This window comes from Triticum dicoccoides, chromosome 2B (assembly GCF_002162155.2).
Source record: "Triticum dicoccoides isolate Atlit2015 ecotype Zavitan chromosome 2B, WEW_v2.0, whole genome shotgun sequence".
Classification (NCBI taxonomy): Eukaryota; Viridiplantae; Streptophyta; class Magnoliopsida; order Poales; family Poaceae; genus Triticum; species Triticum dicoccoides.
Genome location: NC_041383.1, coordinates 326,421,459 through 326,442,275, shown reverse-complemented (window position 1 = coordinate 326,442,275; position 20,817 = coordinate 326,421,459).

Sequence of the window (20,817 nt, the reverse complement as noted above, 5' to 3'; positions counted from 1 at the left end):
AGTAGTTATAGGATTACTAATCTAGAAGCCTAAAAGAACTTGCCCCTCGTACTCCTAGTAGTACTACTGTACTCAAGTTGGAATTCCAATTGCACGACACAACTTTTGTAACATCTCAATTTTCAATTTGGAAGTTATACATAGATCATCATATGCATATCATATTTATTCTTGCATTTGGTTGAGATCCTAGAAATCTTAAGCAACTCAAGGACCCAAGGAGAGAGTTGGAGGTTTCACAAAAATCGTATTTGAATTTATTTCAAATTTGAAGAAAGGATCAGTTTGATTTTGTTATTTTTCTCTCCAATTATATCCAATACGAAAAATATATGAGAGAAGATAATATGACTTCTTCAACCTGAGTGAAATATTGGAGAAAGAATTTTAAAATCAAATTATGATTTTATCGATATTTTATTTGCTATTTTACTTGAATTAGAAATATATTGCATTTTTGAAAATTGCATCTTAGTCCAGAAAAATGTTCATCATGTCCTAAATATTAGGTTTGGACAGTGAAAATTGTTTCTGGAATTTTTAGATTTTTTTATATTTTATTAGGATTTTTATTTCAGGCGAAATTATTTAAAAAAAGTTCTTTCCTTCCCGCCTGGGCCGAAGGCCCAGCCGAGCAGGCTGGCCCGCACTGTGCCACCGCCTCTGCCGCTGTTCCCGAGTCCGGCCAGGACACGGGAGGGTCGTCGTCGCCAACTCGGACTCCTCCCAAGGCCGAGCCGAGCCCCCCCTTTAAAAGCCGACTCCGGGGCCCTCCCTGGACCCCGTCCTCACCAACCACCGCCTCTCGCCGCAGCCGCACCGCAGCCCCGCCGCCAGCGCTGCCGCCGCTGAGTCGCGCCGCCGCCGCCGCTCACCTGTGCCACGCCTGCTACTACCGACGCTGCAAGCCGCCGCCGCCGCCCCACGCGCTGCGCCGCTGCCCCGCACCACCACCCGACCCTGCGCCGTCGCCTGCCGCCGCCGCCGTCTCGCCGGAATCCGCCGCCGACCCCGCCGGTTTTTAGGTAAAAAACTAGATCTGTTTTATTATGGTTTTGTTTGTTTTTTTAGTTTAGTCGATTCGTTTAGTTAGGTCGGTTTTTCGTTCGGTTTTATTTATTTAACGAACGTCCGTTCGTTCGTTATAACAAACGGTTTTCACCGTATAAGTTCAGTTAGCGAACGTTCACGCCGTAGGATCTTTCTTTTTAGTTTTTTAAGCCAGGGACCTAACCGTGAATAGTTTTATCACGATTTAGCCCCTGATCTTTAAACTAGCATAACTTTTTACTCGTTTATCCAAATTAGATGAAACCAACACCTAAATCTTCGTATCGTTCTGTTCTTTCTGGTTAATCAACTTGAACATGATTTTGGTATTGTAAAATTTGAGTTTAGTCCAGATTAGTAACGATCTTGTTTCGTTCGTATTTTGAGTTTCGTTGCTCCGTTTGAGTTGAATCTTTTTGCAAATTGTAGCTAATCACATGTACCTGCCGTTAAGATCTAATTCCCATGTTAGTAATGTTATTAGGTTTGACTCTTATTAGTTTAAGCCATTTGCTTGTTTCGTGTTCGATTTGGATCTTTTCACGGTTTTTCTCGTGTTTCGTTTGAGTGATTGCTTATATGTGGTATTGTTTGTCTACGCTAGATTACCCGGAGTGCGAAGCTTGTTACTACGAATCTCTAGAGTTTGCAGATCGTCAGCAAGGCAAGTTACACTTTGGTCATACTCTTTTATACCCAATTTTTACTATGCATTAATTCTGCCCTCAAATATTTGCATGAGTAGGATTGGGAACATGTGGTTTGGTTGTAGTGCTTGAGGTAGGAACCTAATACCTTTTGATCACCCCGGGAATATATGTTATGCTTAATTATTGCTTAGCCATGCTCGTAGACAGGGATTGAATCGTGATTCACACATGGAAGTTTGAGAGTTATTTAATCATGGTAACATTAAGGTGGCAACTTTAATATACATCTGGGTGGATTGGTTGAGGCACCTGGGGAACCCAGTGTTGCCTATTTAAGGAAATCCCAGAGTACCCATGTTATTTTTCCTACGGTTTGCCACCCAGGCTCAAAGGGATCATAAGATTGTTCATGCTAGAAATTTCCGTGTGCAGCCACAAGCCATTATGGGCTCTGGCATAGTTGAGTAAGTTGCATGAGCTCTTGAAGAGGTTGACTAGCATATGTAGGGGAAAGTAGGTGTACCGGTCCGCCTGGAGTAGAGAGTTAATGCTTCAGAAAAGCTATGTCTCGATCATTCGATCATGGATGCGGTCTAGTCTTGTGGGGAAAACTGCTCAAACCTATGTAGAGTGTATAAACTAATCATGGTTAGCCGTGTCCCCGGTTATGAACATCTTGAGTATCTGGTAGTTGAATTATTGATGTGATATCAACACTTTACTTAATGAATTTATTGGGTTAATGATGATACTTTTAATTGGGATTTGAGTTGGGGTTACCTTCTCAAATATTAGGAAACTTGGGAGTAGTTAAATAAATTTATTCCTTTGTTGTAGGGAAAAACTAGCTTTATGCAAAATCATAAACTTACGGCCTCCATCAGCCAATTATTGCATGTAGATATAGTTCTTGCATTTCATTGCTTTATAGTGTAATTCTGCCAGCATATTCAATGTGCTTACCGACATGGCTGCAACTTCTCATGTTGTAGACTACTCAGACGATGAATAAGGTGCGATAGGTCGTTGTTTTGCACTCAGCTACACCGTTGAAGTTGATGGACTCATTTACCTTCGAAGCTTCCGCAGTTATTTAGTTTAGATGGCCTTCAGCCATGATATTTTTGTGTAATCATACTCTTTATGAGGACTCGATGTAATAAGTGTGTGATTGGAACTCTATTATAATTCCTCGAGTACAGTGCGTGTCAACATTACCGATCCAGGGATGACACTGATGCACAGAGACTTGACCGTTTGAGGTCCAGTCGCTACAAGATGGTATCAGAGCACATGTTGACTATAGGACACAACCACTGGAATGAGCCATAGGATTTCTCTTCTCTACTCATTTCTAATTCTCCTCTCTTTCTACTCTATGGATGGCGGATCCCAGGAACAAGTTCACCAGATGACAACACCCCTTTCGGAAAACACTTGAAGGAAGTCACTAAGTATTTGAACATCTGAATACCAAGCTTCATGGGGACTTTCTCTACATCTGTCCGGAAGAGGAGCGCTGGAAGATCAAAGTCTAGGTACCTGGGAGGACATTTGCACCAACAACGGAACCTATTGATTTCTACCTGGATGCACCAAGCCGGAGTATAGGAAAGAGCATGGCCACACATATCACCTTTGGACGCATATGTGAGGTGTATCACAAGGAGCTAGAAAATACAATTTACGAGATATTTGGCTGCCGAGATGAGAAATGGGAGATGATTCGTACGAGGAGGAATGGATCAATTGCAGCCTACATTCAAGAGACTGGAGATCATATTCGTCGACAAGAGAATCAACAAATTATTCACATGAAGAACATCAAGAAACGGGTGAAGAGAAACAACGATCTAGAAGAGGAACTCAAGTATACACGCGATGAATACGAGGAAGAGATTGCTGTACTACTGGAGAAGCATGAAGACCTGAAGAGGAAGATGGGAATATCATCAAGCAAGCAACGGAGATCCGTTCGGAGGACTACATCATCCTGTACGACACCGACACGGATATTTATGCAAATGATGACAGCGATGACGACTATGTTGACGAAGCTGGAGCAGATATCATGCATGGAGTCTTCCTATGATGAAAATTTATAGATGACCCCCATTGTAACTACTAGTATTTCCCTTCAAGTAGTTAGCAACGGTCGAGTTTGTAATCATAGGTTAGACCGATTGTGTGATCTTGTGTGCTATTGAATGAAGTGAATTGATTGTGTTTGTCTCATGAGCATTATGGGTAGTCAATATCTCTTAGACCTCATTTCTATTCTAGTTTCTCACCTCTTCTAACCCATCAGAAGCCTCCGAGACGTGACAATGGATTTGCCTTCCCACCAGAGCTCACTCAGTTGATCCAATAGCAGAATGCCTTGATGCAGATCCTAGTTCAGAACCAGAACCAAGGCAACAACAACAACAACCCACCACGACCCCTGTTGACCACCTAGCCCGCTTTCTAAGGTTGAATCCGCCGGTGTGCTCTAGTAGCACCGAGCCAATTATTGCAAATGATTGGCTCCGCAAGATAGGAAGAGAGCTGACCACTGCAGAGAGAGTGCATTCTGTCGCACATCAGCTTGATGGACCCGCGGCATCATGGTGGGAGAATTTCACAGCCACTTACCCCATTGACACTATTACATGGGACCAGTTTCAGCAGGCTTTCCGCATTGCCCATGTTTCAGCAGGAGCTATGAGCAGGAAGAAGTGCGAGTTTTGCAGCTTGCGCCAAGGAGGACGTACAGTGGGCCAGTATGTGGATATGTTTAGCAAGTTAGCACGATATGCCCCTGATGACGTAGATACAGATGCCGCCAAGCAGGAGAAGTTTCTGGAAGGACTGAATGATGAGCTGAGCATGCAGTTGATGGAGGCAACATTCAACAACTACCAGGAGTTGGTAGGCAGGGCTCTCATGATTGAAGGAAAGCAGCAACAGATTGATAATCGCAAGAGGAAGTATGGACAGGGGAGGTACACTTCAGGAGCTCATCAGAAGCCCCGCTACTCCCGGTACTCAGGAGGACATAACCTCAACCATGGAGGCCATAACCATGGAGGACATACGCACAATGGAGCAAGTTAGCATAACCACAGTGGCCCCAAAATGGCAATGGGAATGGAGGAAGCAGCAGCCAGAACAGTTCCAACCCTTCAACACCAGCCAAGAGGGATCTGAGCCACATTACCTGTTTCAAGTGCTAGAAGACCAGACATTATTCCACAGAATGTCCTAAAGTGAAGAATGGAAATGGCAATGGAGGTTTTGCCAAGAAGCCCAACCCCTTCACAAAAGGACAGGTGAACCACGTTAACGTGGAGGAGATTGAGGATCAACCCGACGCAGTTGTCGGTAAGTTTTTGATTAATGCATTTACCGCACTTGTTCTTTTCGATACGGGTGCATCGCATTCATACATATCAAGGGGATTTGTGGATAAGTATAACCTGCCAACCGTAGACCTTAAGTCACCTATGTTAGTAAGTTCCGAAGGAGCGGAGTATATGCCTAGTAGGGGATGCTATCAGTTGCCACTAACCATAGGTAGACATGTTTTCCCCACCGACATAATTGTTCTAGAGTCACAAGGATTGGATGTGATACTGGGAATGGATTGGCTATCCAAGTTTGAAGGAAACATCGACTGCCCCAGTAAATCAATTTGTCTCACCACCCCAGAAGGAAAGATGATCAAGTATGTATCCCGGCATGCGCTGAAGAGAACTCAAGTGAATTCCTTATCAGGAGTTGTACAGGAGGAAGTACCAGTGGTGAAGGACTACCCCGACGTATTTCCAGAGGAGTTACCAGGCATGCTACCAGATCAAGACATTGAGTTATTGCCGGGCACCGGACCAATATCCAAGAGACCGTATCGGATGACCGCACAAGATCTGGTGGAAATTAAGAAGCGAATAAAGGAGTTACTGGAGAAGGGTTACATTCGACCAAGTTCATCACCTTGGGGAGCCCCAGTGCTTCTAGTGGAGAAGAAGGATGGATCTTTAAGGATGGTTGTTGATTATCGTGCGCTGAATGAGGTGACAATCAAGAACAAATACCCACTTCCGATGATCAATGATTTGTTTGACCAGTTCCAAAGAGCTAAAGTCTTCTCTAAGATTGATCCTCTATTAGGATATCACCAGTTGAAGATCCGAGAGTAGGATATACCGAAGATAGCTTTTACCACAAGGTATGGGCTATATGAGTATATCATTATGCCATTTGGTCTGACTAATGCATCTGCTTATTTCATGAACATGATGAACAAAGTGTTTATGGAGTTTTTGGATAAGTTCGTCGTGGTGTTCATTGATGATATATTGGTCTACTCGAAGAATGAAGAAGAGCATAAAGAGCATTTGCGTTTGGTTCTTGAGAAGCTCAGAGAACATCAGTTGTATGCCAAGCTCAGCAAGTGTGAGTTTTGGCTAAATGAAGTTGGAATTCTCGGACATGTTATATCCGGAGAAGGAATGGCAGTAGACCCTACCAAGGTTACTTCGCTCACTAAATGAGTGGCACCAACATCAGTTGGAGAGGTCAGAAGTTTTCTTGGACTCGCAGGTTATTACTGGAGGTTTATTGAGAATTTTTGCAGGATCGCAAAGCCCATTACGGAGTTGTTGAAGAAGGACACCAAGTTTAAATGGACTGACGAGTGTGAAGCCAATTTTCAGGAATTGAAGAAATGTTTGGTTACAGCCCCAATGCTGATTCTCCCAGACCAACGTAAGGATTACCAAGTATATTGCGACGCTTCATGACGAGGACTTGGAGTTGTACTTATGCAGGAAGGAAGAGTTGTTTCATATGCCTCAGGATAGCTTAAACCACATGAGCTGAATTATGCTACACATGATTTGGAGTTAGTAGCCGTAGTGCATGCGCTGAAGACATGGAGACATTTTCTCATCGGAAACCATTGTGAGGTATACACGGATCATAAGAGTTTCAAATACATCTTCAAGTAGAAGGAGTTAAATCTCAGGCAAAGGAGATGGTTGGAGCTCATCAAGGATTATGATATGAAATTGCACTATCACCCCGGAAAGGCCAATGTCGTAGCAGATGCGTTGAGCCGTAAGAGTTATGTTAACACGCTCATAACCGGAGGATTACCTAAGGAGTTAGCTGATGATCTTCGAGAGTTATGCTTGGAGATATTATCGAGAGGTTATGTTCTAGCATTGGAAATTAAGTCCACTCTTTTGAGTAAGATCAGGGAAGCCCAGAAGACAAGGAGATTGCTGAGATAAAGGAAAGGATGAGTAAAGGAAAGGCTAAAGGATTTCGTGAGGATGAGCACGACACTTTATGATTTGAGGATCGCATATATGTGCCTAACAACCCCGAGATCAGGAAGTTGATTCTGCAAGAGGCCCATGATTCACCATACTCAATTCACCCAGGAAACACTAAGATGTATCTGGATTTGAAGGAAAGTTTCTGGTGGACAGGAATGAAGAAGGGTATAGCCGAGTATGTAGCAGCATGTGATGTATGTCAGAGAGTCAAGGCACAGCATCAGAAGTCAGCTGGATTGCTACAACCATTGCTGATACCCGAATGGAAGTGGGATAAGCTTGGCATGGATTTTAAAACGGGATTACCCAGGACTCGTTCAGGCTATGATTCTATCTGGGTTGTAGTCGATCGTTTGACGAAAGTAGCTCATTTCATCCTGGTGAAGACCACCTATACGAGTGCTAAGTTGGAAAAGATATATATGACTAGGATCGTATGTCTACATGGAGTTTTGAGGACCATTGTATCAGATAGAGGAACCCAGTTTACTTCAAAGTTTTGGAATCAGTTGCATGAAACTTTGGGTACCAGGCTAGAGTTTAGTACAACCTTTCATCCACAAACAAATGGATAGACCAAGAGAGTCAATCAGATTCTGGGGGACATGTTGATAGCTTCTGCGCTAGATTATGGATCTAGTTGGGATGACAATTTGCCATATGCAGAGTTCTCATATAACAACAGTTATCAAGCCAGTTTGAAGATGGCCCCTTTCGAAGCTTTGTACGGACGGAGGTGCAGGACACCGTTATCATGGGATGAAGTTGGAGACCGACAGTTGTTCAGACCATGCCTAATTAAAGACTCTGAAGAGAAGGTCAAGTTGATTCGCGACAGACTCGAGGTAGCTCAGTCCAGGCAGAAGAGTTATGCGGATACAAAACCAAGGAGATAGTTTGTGGAGTCGGAGTCAGAGCATATCTTCTTGTGTCCCCACTTTGAGGAGTGAAACATTTTGGAGTCAAGGGAAAGCTAGCACCATGTTTTGTGGAACCACACAAAGTTTTGGAACGCATGGGAGAAGTTCCATACAAGCTAGAATTGCCAGAAGGATTGTCAGGATTTCATGATGTCTTTCACGTTTCCCAGTTGAGGAGGTGCCACGAAGAGATGGCCGATATTCCTCTGAGAGATATAGTGCCACTGGAAGCAATTCAGCTAGACAGTGATTTGACTTATGAAGAGAAGCCAGTCAAGATTCTCAAGTCTTCCAACCGAGTTACTCGCAGCAAGGTTATCAAGTTTTGCAAAGTTCAGTGGAGCCACCATGCCGAGGAGGAAGCCACCTGGGAGCGAGAAGAAGATCTCCAAAGAGACCACCCAAACCTTTTTTCTGACCAACACTACAAAAAAATACACTTTCGTGATTATACGTGTTTGTCACAGTAGGCCGCGTTTTTGTCATGCATGTCCATCCATGACGATTTTATGACAGAATTAAGATAGTCATACATGTGCTGTCGTAGAAGTGTTCCATGACATTACCAAAATTATCATCACGTAAGTGTCCACTTCCATGACGATAAATCATGCGTCACAGAAGTGCTTTCGTCAAGGGTGACCGGCATGTGGGATCCACCGTAACGGAATGCCGTTATGCTATCGGGTCGGATTTTGGATCTGATAACCCGTTAGCAGCCCTGACCAATGGGAAATTTCCATGTGTAAAATTCAGATTGGCCGAAGGGAACACCTGTCAGCTCGTCAGTGGGCCAGATGTCGCCCGTCCATTGGAGGAGACATGCCTATGATACGTCGACACGTGGCTGGGCCCAATAGAGGCCCATATAGGTTAAAAAGGCCGGCCTAGTCAAAGGCCCGTAGTACTTAATCACGTACTAGTGGGCCAGCCCAATAACGACCTACTTAATAAAGGCCCATTTACGGCCCGAAGCCAGATCTGGCCCGTTAATTGTTCGCCCAATATTTGGGCCCATTTATGGCCCGAAGCCAGATCTGGCCCGTTAATTGTTCGCCCAATAATTGTGCCCATTTGCGGCCCAAAGTCAGATCTGGCCCGTTAATTGTTCGCCGAATATTTGGGCCCAACTACAGCCCAGTGACTTTCGGCCTGTTAGAGGCCTGATGTAGAGATGGGCCCATTTCAGCCCGGTGTGACTTTCGGCCTGGGAATGGCCCATGCTGCCCATGGGCCATATATGGTCCGAGGGGACATCGGGCCCACTAACGGCCCGTGCTAAAGGTGGCCACAGTTAAGCCCAACGTGACTTTGGGCCTATTAAAGGCCTGTCGCGTAATTCGTCCCGTCGATGCCTGTACTAAGCTTTCGGCCTCTTAAAGGCCCATGATATCAGTGGGCCAACTAAGGCCCGAGATATGTTTCGGCCTGGTAATGGACCGTGAGCTAACTGGGCCCAAAAATGCCCGGTCTACATTTCGACCTGCTGAAGGCCCAAGGACGACTAGTGAAAATTGAGGCCCAACATGCATTTTGGCCTGCTAAAGGCTCGTGGTTTCATCTCGGCCATAACAGGCCAGTGCAATATTCAGCCTGTTAATGGCCCAACGCTACCTGGGCCAAACTAAGCGCTGGGTTGACAAAAGGCCCAAGTAAAATATAGGCCGGTGTAAGTTTGGGCCTGGCACAATGTGTGAAGGCCCCAATCATTCGGGCCCAAGAAAGACACAGGCGGGCCCAATTGTGGCCCGCTAAAAACCAGGCCCGTTAGAGTCGAATGTTTCGGCCCGGTCGACTACATCTGATTTTTTTCAGATAGCTAATGATGGCAGTAACTAGTAGGAATTAAGAACAAACCTATTCTATACAATAAAGAAATTACGTCATAGCAACTAAGAATAAACCTACACTATACAATAAAGGATTTAAGGTATATTACATCCACTGGGCATCGAAGTTTGCCACTAGTGATCATAAAGCGCAATGAAGAAGCAGATTACAAAAACTGGGCACCATTGCAGCGTAACAAAATAATACTGAACCGAGACCACTTCCAAGATAGTTCAAGAAAGGTTAGCCTTGCGGGAGAACTGTTGCGCAAGCTGTTGAGCAAGGCTGTGAGACTGGCCTAGCATGTCGGTTGTAGCTTCCAGGTGTAGCTGTTTAGCGATGAGGTTCTCATTGGTGTTCTCCCCAATCTCTCTTAGAGATAGGACTTCAAGTCAAAGTTGAGTTGCAGAATGCCTTTCTGCTAGAACTTGGGACTGAAGAAGTCGAACTAATTCAGACAACGAATTCTATGAGATTGCCTGACTATTAGTCTCAAGTAACTTGAACACTGCATCAAGACAAGACTTTTGGGTTGTCTCGCTTTCTTCAAGATGTTTTGCCTTCTTTGCTGCAATATATGTTGGGTTTGTCTCACAGCCTTCAGCAGACTTGTGCATGCCATCAGGCATATCACCCTGAAACAAAGCAGAGAGATGACAGGTTTTGCACGTGTATAAACAAACATGATAACTGTGCTGTCAATTCCATCCAATTTCAAATTAGAAAATAAAGAGTAAGTTCAAAATATCAATAGCATAATTTGGCATTGTTCATAATGCGTGGAGCTTCACGACACTACTGGATTACCATGTCAACATAACAAGCATAGATGAAGGGCAAAGAAAATCATTGTATCTATTTTGGATAATGTGCATGGCATGTTGTTCATATCATCAGCCACATCAGTAAGATAAAACATGAGATGACAAGGTGCAAACGTGGGCTACTTCACCACACACTGGATTATAGATCCACAAAAACAAGCATACATATAGGGAGTATTAAGTAATGTGCATGGTATAAATAAGGAATTTGGTTTTACAAGTATTAGAACTTACGGTTCTTGTGAACATGCATTTTGGTAGAAACAGCAAACTAAACAGTAGTAAACGATAAGGAGTATGAGCAAATTAAACAGCAGTTGAGGATAAAGGCTTTAGAAGGACTGACTTACATTAACAGTTAACACCGGCTTTATAATGCCCTTCTCCATGTCAAGGGAAGGATAACTCAAGAATTTCAGCACAAAATGTTCTTCATAAGCATTGCCTGTACTCTACATTTTGTAGAGAGTAATTATAGATATGATAATACTGGAAGGGATAGAGGATAATGAAGATAAGATGTAGATTGATGCTACATAATCAACTACCAATCCCTGGAAGTACAAGCGTTACGGGACAAAATGTACTGACAAGAGCAATGGGCTACACTTCTACATTGGCATTGTCTGTGTATTCTACTTGTTGGTAAGATTAAATATAGATCTCATCTTTTTTAGTAAATGGTGGGCGAGGGAGATAAGATGCAGAATGCTACAAAATGAACCAATCCCTCTTCCCATAATACAAGAGTGTTTTGAACACTGGTGTACTGTACAAAACGTTCTTATATTATGGGACGGAGGGAGTAGCTGTTAATGTACGTACAGTGATAGACCACGTTCAGTCCTTACAAGAGGACTGCAGAGCTAAACCTCTTCAAAAGCATTGGGTTGATTCTAAAATTATGTAAGAGTCCATACAAATCTTACAATGTCCACCAAATGGACGATTACGAGGCTAACATGTGCAGTGATGCTACATAATCAAACAGCTATAAAAGTAAGTATGGTCATACAGGGCAAGAGGTACTCACAAGAGCAATGCAGTGTGCAGTATAGTTGTGAGATTCTGTGGTCCCTTGAGAACGAATGTTCTTCTACTAACAGTTTTCATACAAGTGAGACATTAAGGCAAATGCAGAAATGTAGTTCAAATTGTGATGTGATATCATAGACAGTACCTTACGTGCAGCCGAGACCATTGTGTAACAAGATTATTCTAGTCACCATCGGATAAATGTAGCACCAGAGACTTTACATAAATTTCATTCATAGTCTTGCCATCGAAGTGCGCTTGCCTCAGGTAGGAACGATACTTCATCAACGAGTGCTTGAAAAGCGCAACCAACCCTTGCTCGTCATCACAATCCAGTTTGCTGCTCGCCTATTTAAAAGAATGAAATCTTGTGTCTTCTATCAGCAGAAACATATGCAATAATGACCATGAATAACATTAGTACATTACTTACGCCTAAGTTGCGGAGGAAGACTGGAAATTGTTCTGTGTCTGTAGTATAATCTTTCCATGAAGGAAAGATGTGCACAAAGTTCCTGACAACAACATGAGCTTCGTCTTCTAAACTGGGAAGAGATGGAACAGGGGTCCTATTTGCTACAATTGGGGCTCTCTCTGGTTCGAAAAGGGATTTGGCAACTAGATTTGGTGTACTCTTTGCTGGAATGGGGGCTTTGCGTCGTACAGCTGGTGCTATGTCAACTGGCATAATCATACTGTTCGGTGCAGTTGGGGTCTGCTGAGTTGGGGCATCAGAAATGACCAGTGTAGTAGGGCTAGAGTCTGCTAGAGTTGGGCTATTTTGTGGGTCAGGTGATATTGCAACTACACCTAATGGGCTATTTGATTTATCAGGTGCCACTACCTTTTCCAAATACTTTACTTGTGCTCCTCCACGATCAGCAATCGCCCTCTTCCTTTTGAACGTCTGATACACAATAATAGCATTTGAATGGATAAATATGGTATGTTGACAGATGGAATATGTACTAAAAATGGATAGGCAGGGCGTATTCACATACACGATGTGTAAATTAAGCTAATGGCAGTTCAACAAAGTAGAAGCAATGCAAAGCATCAGTTGCAAGATATGTGTGAGCAATGTAACCTTGGAAAGTTAGAGCAAGTACCTTGATGGGTGAATAAGATAGGGCATCTTCCTCTGACTCCTCCACTATGGAGCTACATTGACTTAGGTCTCCCTCTAGCTCAGAATCACTGTTAGGATCATATTCTGAGCATGAATCTGTAGGTGGAGAGCGTTTGCATTGCATTGCATCCAGACTTGATTTCAGTCCCTTAATGCCAAGTTTGACAGCCATGGCATTGTTTTGCTTTATTCTTTTCATGCGCGCAAGCTCATAATCATTATGATGTTGTTCAGAATCTGAGATTCATGAAAACATAAAAAGTAGTCAGATTATCTATGGAATGCATTGCAGATTCAACTTGAAGAGTGCCTCCCTATAAACCCCTGCATATGCAAAGTTCACCCCCCAACCGTGCTGACCAGACCACACACCGAAATACAAACCCCTTATGTCTCTATAACAGGCAGGCGCGCATTTCAAAACTGAAGTAGGAACATTAGAATCATATGAAATTCGTATTAGAAAAAAATAAACTAAGCAATTATGAGTGGCATAATGTTTGGCTTCAAGGGTGGAGTGTTGGTAGTGCGACACAAAGCAAGTAGGCAGATTATATTCCATGTAAAAGATCGAAACCTATGTAAAAGCTGGAAATGACACTTTCTTTCTATACAATGCAGTGTTCGTTGCCCACACATGATGGAAGAGATCACATAGAGAAATACTATTCACTCATGTCTACGGTTCCAGTATTTAGAAACAGGGTGGTCCACCCTAAAATAATATTGACAACAAATATGACAAGGCAAGCATAGATGTAGTGAATCAATCATTTACTTGTGAGCTTACTAGGACAAGTATGCAGAATTGTAACTGAAGTAAGAGACAGTCCAAAATCTGAATGAAGAAGTTTTTCTAGCACTTATTGTTTGCAACTAATCAATGTGAATAATTGGATATTATATCGAATGAGTAAGAAAGACAAGTAAAATTATCAACAAACCTGGCTCGCAGTAGTAATCTGGGTCAATGTCACTACGAACAACAATCCAAAAAGACTAGTGTCTGTTCCGAGGGCCGGAATTTTGAAAACCCTGTGAACTTTAGAGGTACTAAAGATTACCGAAATACATCTGAACCATGAAGTGTAGGTAGCCCTAAGCACACAACAAACCCTAATGACAGTCCTACCTAATGAGTAATGAATCAATTAGAAAATGGGTGATGAGGAGTGGCTGCTGAGTGTTTCGGACGTATCTCAGGATAAATTGGGTTGGCTTGGTGGGTGTTGCATGCTTGAGCCCTGAACGGACTGGGAAGGTAGGCACGGCGGCGCGCCCGGGCAGCGGTGACGCTGTTGGGCGAGCGGCTCCTGGCCTCCTATTAGTCTGGTGTCTCCTCCTAGAGTCATGCCGTCTGGGGACGGCAAGTCGCCGGCAAGGCAGGCGGCTGGGGGCGAGTAGAGATCGGAAGCGCTCTGCAGAACAGAGGGGAATCAGGGCCTGGGACGACCCAAAATCCCAGGGTGGGCCGGCCCACCGTGGGCACCCTGTAGAGATACACACCTGAGCAGCGAACATGCATTTTCGAAACTAATTTAGGAACATTTAGCTGACCAATTAAACTACTCTATTTTAATAATATCAGATTCGTATTTGAACAACTAAGCTTGTTTAGCTTGATGGGTGGAGCAGTGTTATTATGACATGAAGCATGTATTCTGATCGTATAGTGATCATAAAAGGGGGAAACTTTAAGCATATTTTTTTAGCAAAAGAGGGTTTCCCCTCTGATTTCTATTAAAGAAACCACCACGGAACCAACATGATCAATTAAACCCTAAGCATGATCAATTAAACTGTATTACAGTTGTGCCATGGCAGATTTGAAGCTGCAAACCGGAGAAATGATATTTAGAATCCATTGTTGGCTTCGAACTAAGAACTAGTAAATTCCATGAGCTGAAAAGAAAGTAGAGTAACCAAGTTAAGATCTATTTTCTGGTTGAGATCAAAAAGTTGAGGAGATATGAAGTACCACCTCTCTTGCGGCGCTGTGTAGGCATCAGGGGTGCGATGGTTATCGGTGGCGTTGACGCAGATCTGCGATGGTAGACGGGTGCATCGGGGGATAAGTCCCGTTGCGGTGGAAGAGAAGGTCGTCTGAGCGGCCCCGACAAAGAGGACAACGACGCCGATGAAGCGAGAGGGCGTGATGCAAGGCTATTTGTCCGTCGCCGTGGATGAGAAACGTCCATCTCTAGCAGTGGATGGCGCGGTCTTGGTAGGCGCTCCAGCATGCTGGAGGACGGTGGCGATGGATGTGGTGGAGGACAGCGGCGATGGATGGGGTGGCGGACGGAGGCTGGTGTGTGGATGGGGTGTTCTAGCATGGACGGTGTATGAATGGGAAAATGGAGGGAGAGGTACGGGGAACTATGTTTTTGGGACGCGCATGTCTGAAATATGGGAAAGTTACAAACTTAGCCCCCGTTTAAAATTTGGACGTCTCGTCGGTTGGGGATAGGACGGTAATCTCGCATCTCGCCAATATTTGCCCAGAGCGATTTCGGGCGAGGAGAGGGTGGTTGGCGCCCATGGTTGGAGCCCACGGTGTATGAACAAGGCTGACAGGTAGGGAGGCTGTGTCATGTCTGAGTGAAGTTACAAACCTGCCCCTATTGAAAATATTTGCCTACATCGATTTCGGCCGAGTCGAGTTTGTTTTGCCGCCCACTGTGTATGAATGGGGAATGGAGGGAGAAACAGAGGTCTTTCGGACGAGCTTGAATCAAATGTGTTTTGCCGCCCATGTTTGACGCCCACCGTGTCGGCATGGGCTCAGAGGCGGTCGTGTCACGTCTAATTGAAGTTACTAACCTACCCCTATTTAGAGCAGTGGAAATCGGGCCGATGGATTGTCCGTGTAATGGGTAGACAGTAATTTCCATCTCCCAAACACTTGGCTTCGGGCAGCCGACGTGTGAGTGGAAATTTTGCCGCTTCTTTCGAATTTTGGGACAATAAGCATCCACGTTTACCCTGGCAACTAAATTCGAATCTATTTTGTATTCCTATATGAATCTTTATAAATCATTCTATGTGTTTTTATATATCTTCAAAAGGACGACAAAGATGTATTCCACTGTCATATATGAATATGGTTTACAAATGCCGATACTCTAATTCCGAAGCTAGAATCCAGTTTAAGGTGAATTCGAATATTTGGAACACTTCATGTCCAACTCAAATGTCACACGCAGCATAATGTGTACTCCCATTTAGATATGTACACAAGCGATGTATCAAGATTCGAAAACCGAGTCAATCAACCAAGAATGTACAGAACTAACAGACATATAAACACTTATAGAGTATATGGATCAATAATATCAACTAAGATACATAAGCCAGGCCGCTGCACTTTTTTTGGCTACAACATCATCCTTTATTTAGCCAGCATCTTGGACCTTTCCGATGCGTGCCACTTATGGTCCATCTATACTACTACTATTACTGAATGCACATTCAGCCCGATTGGCACATTTGCAGGTCTGGCACAGCAATCCAAATGAAATGCCTCCGAGTCTTATCAATTAATACAGACTTGTGCTCAAATAAAATTACAAACCAAAAAACAAAAAAAACAATTATTACATGATCTCTAAAACAAATGGTTTGATTGATTACATGAACAGACAACACAAAGGTTATTCAATGATGGAAAGAACATTTCACCTATTATTTACCAAGTAGGAATTTAATTTCCTTTTTTCCTTCAGGACCTTAACAATCTGGTCAGTCTTAGCTTGCTTCGTTTTGAAATCCACCAAATATTTAATGGTTGTCTTGAGTACTGCTTGTGATTGTGTTGTTTGCTTCCTCAACATGTCAACTTCATCTCTAAGTGCAGAAGCGGAATCTCTTTCTACCACTAGTTTAGCCTCGAGAGCATCAGCAGTTGGCAATTCATAATGCACGATTGGGCCGGTGCCACAGCTGTGGGATGATGCAACGTCCATGGGGACCTCGCTCTTTGATCTTGGGCTAACCTGTTTTACCATTAAAGTTCTGATTGGATTCAGAAAAGTTGAAGTTAGCAAAACATCTCAACTGGGAGTTATAACAGCAAACCAGTTAAACAAACAAGGAATTAAAGAGTTTCAATTGTGTCGGGGGTTGGGTACGACATATCCCAAAGGATAGCTTATCATGGTGGGAGCGAGTAGAACGTCACCGGTGCCTGGAAGCGGGATGAGGCGAAGACATGCACGCCGGCGGAACATACCCAGCTTCTGGGCTCTCCTAGGAGATAACACCCCTACTGCTGCTCTGCGGGGTCTCCGCATGATCACTAAAGCAAGGTAACTACAATGGTGCTCCTGGAGCTATTTCGGGAGGTAGGAGAGGGCAAGGCTAACTCTCTCCCCCCTAGGCTATCTGATCTATCTTATTCTCTAGGTCCGAACCCTTTGCATGGGTGCTCCGGGGGGTTTATATAGGCCTACCCCCCGGGGGTACAATAGTAATCCGGCTGGGCGCGGGTCCTAGCCGTCTGTCTCTCAGGCCGTCGTCCTTCCCGCCGGCTTCTGGGGCCCGCCGACTGGCGGGTCCCGCGGACAGGCTTGATACTGGAGCGGCAGTCCTGATGACGCAGGCTCGGTCATCGGGTCGTGGCAACAGTGCCGCCGTCTATCGGACGATCACCGTCGCCATTCCCCATCTTATCTGATTAATGGCTCTTCGGGCCCGGGAGGAGTCGGCCTACTCCAGGGAGGCCGACTCCCACGGGCCCGTCTTCGGGTTGTACAGGCCGGCTTCGGCCCTCCCACTGACAGGTGGTCCTGCCGCCTTCGGGTCGTACAGGCCGGCGTTGTGGGCACAATGCACCGCGTAGTGTGGCTGAGGTCAGGGCAGGCATGGCAACAATGCTGTATCCCACCGGAGATCTTCTAGCGGTACGGCCTACTGTAGCCATGCCGGCCCTTCATAGGCAGGGGGAAACGGCCATGCCGCAACCATACCCTGCGTCGTACTTTGGGATAAGGGAGGAGTCTTGGGCCGACTCTCCGTAGTCGGCCTCCCTGGAAGTCGTCGCGTGGGAGTCGGCTTATCTGGGAGCTGCCGCCTGGGACTCGACATATCTTGGAGTCGGCCTCGGGACTCGGCCTGAGGGGCGTGGCCTGCCCCGATGTCTTGAAATGTCCTGGGGCTCGGGTTAGCCTACCCGTGGCCCATTACTCCGACAGTAGTCCCCGAAGCTGGTGAAACCCTGCGGTCGCTGTATTGCGGGGCTTCAACAGCTTCAATCTTTTTAAAAGGGCAGACTCTGGGACTCGGCTGCCGTCTTCCCTTGGGCCGACTGTCGAAAGTCGGAGTTTCGGCGAAGAGCCTCAATTCGAAGGTCGCGGCGGGAAACCAGGCGGCGTGCCTGATACGCTTCCCTGCAGCCATCAGGGCGGTCCTATCGCGCGACGGGATGGGCCGTCAGCCGGGGCCCGCCACTACCGCGCCTCGGCATACGGACGGATCCGTTGTGGCTGAGGACGGTTGGTTTTCCCACGTTGTTATTGCGCGCAGTAACTTCGTGGGTAAATCGTGGGGCGGCGTGGGGCATCGTGCGCAGTTAATCCCACGCCCGCCCCCTCGGCTTCTCAGCCCGCAGGGCTATAAGTAGGCGGGGGGAAGCGGAGCGGCACAGCTTGCGCACCCTTCTTCCCTGCTCCCCTGCCTCATCTTGCTTCTTCTCCCTCCTTCCTCCGCCGACGAGCAGGAGCGCATCCTACCGCGGCGATGAGCTCTTCCTCCGCCGCGGCCTCTGCCGTGCACTCTGGCGTATGGGACGGCTCGGAGGTAGAGGAAGAACACATCGAGTTCCTCCGCCAGACCCGCCGTCTCCCCAGCGCGGACCTCGTGCCCGCCCACGCCGCGCCGGAGGGGGAAATCCGGCCGGCGCCGGAAGAGGGCGAGCGGGTCATCTTCCGCTCGCACCTTATGCGCGGCCTGGGGCTGCCGGCGAGCGGCTTCTTCCGCTCATTCCTGGAGTTCCATAGCCTTCAGCCGCACCACCTCACACCGAACACGGTGGTGCTGCTTTCCGACTTCGCCACCCTGTGCGAAGGCTTCCTCGGTGTTCTCCCCACCATCGAGCTGTGGGGAGAATTCTTCTCTTCTAAGCTCGGCACGCACATCGCCGGCGTGCCGGCCCAGTGCGGCGACTTCATCGCGATGCGGCGCTCGACGGCCGACAACCCCTTTCCTCCCATCACGCTGATCAAGTCGGTGAAGATGTGGCAGCGCTCGTACTTCTACGTGAAGAACCTCGCCTCAGACGGCGACTGGGTCAACCTGCCGCCTTACAACGCTGCTCCCCTAACTGGGCGGCTCCCCAGCTGGTCCCACCGAGTCAAGACGCTGACTCCCGCCGGAGCCGCCGCCGTGGCGCGACTCCGAGTCTTGACGCAGTCGGAGGGACTCGTCGGGGCCGACTTGCTGGCCGCCTTCGTGGCGCGCCGAGTTCTCCCGCTCCAAGGCCGGCCTCACTTGATCTGTCAGATGAGCGGCCTCCGAGACCCAAGTCGGACGAACACCAAGGAGATGCCCCGCAAGGAGGTGGCGAACATGGTAAACTACATCGCGCACTGCGAGTACGAGGAGGAGTGGCAGTTCGGCAAGGAGCCGTACTCGCGCGTCAACCCTCCACCAGTGGTAAGTCGCGTCTCCCTGCTGTTTTATATTTTTCCGCAGCCGACTCCGGCTTCTGACTCTTTCTGGCTTCTTCTGAACTAGAATCCTCTTATGCAGCCTGCCGCCGGTGCCATGAGGCAGCCCCGCGAGTATGTTCCCGACCGCGCGGAGAGCGACGTCGACGACCCCGACTTGGGGGCGGCAGCGATGGAAGCCGATGCCGAAGGCGGGGGAGGGGGGGCAGAAGGAGACTTCAGGCCCTCGGCCACCTTCGCCGACTGGCCTGACGACGATGCCAAAGGCGAAGTCGCTCCGCGCCACCAGCTGAAGATCGGCCCGTCAGGCGCCGGCTCCTCCGCCGGCCAAGGCGGCGCGAAGAGGCGTCACGCCGGGCCGAGTGCGCCCGGTGGCAAAATGAAGAAGTTCAAGGGGGCGGCCGCCGCGACCAGACGAGAGGAGGCGGCCGCGAAGGCCAACCGCTTCCGGAGGGAAGTGAGAAAGCCGCCGCTAGTATCCGCGTAAGTCTTTACGCTCTTTTATTTCCTTCGCCGAATCTTGTCCGAGTCTTCATTTATATACTCCCTCCATTCTTCTTCAGGGCCCCTCTTTCCCTTGAGAGAGTCGCCGTCCCCTCCGTCATGGGGTCGGCAGAGACATCCGCCAATACTCGGCGGCCCGACCCTGCCGCCGACCTCCGGGAGGCGACGGAGTGGAATGCGCGGGAGAAGCGCGAGGAGGAGGAGGTCGCGCATTTGGAGAAGGCGAAGGCGGACAGGGCGGCCGCCTCCGCCCAGAAAAAGCTGGATGATGCCGAAGCCGCCCTTGCGGCGAGACGGCGCGCCGAGGAGGCCGCGCGTCGCCGATCGGCGATGCTCGTCCCCCCACTATCGTCCGCACCACCGCCTCCGAAGTTCACGGGGCAGACCGGGGGGGCCGGCACCGAGAACCCCATCGCGGAGAAGGAGAGCGGCGAGGCCTCTATGTCGGATGCTCTCGTACCGCCGCCGCCGCCTCCACCGCCGTCTAGGAGGCCGCACGGCAAACAGCCAGTGGATCCGTCAGAGCCACCGGCCATGGGGGAGGCCGGAGCGCGACTGCTTCTCCAAGTCGCCTCGCCGGTGCGTCGCCGTCTTGAGAGGGCGACCTCGGCGCCGCGACCTCGGGAGATCGCCGCTGCTAGCTCGGCAGCTCTAGACACTGAGGCCACAAGCGCCGCGCCCGCCGGGTGGGTGCGCGGAGGCGGCACCGGGCCGCTAAATCAATCGCTCCTGGAAGTCCAGCCGAAGTTGCGGGCCGAAGGCGACACCCTTTAGGCCTGCACTAGAGCGCATCTGGCCGCGCGAACGGCCGTCCGAGTAAGTTTCTTCTCCTTCTTGATTCTTGTTTTTCTCTGTGGGGGCGCGCCAGCGCACCCACTGGGTGTAGTCCCCG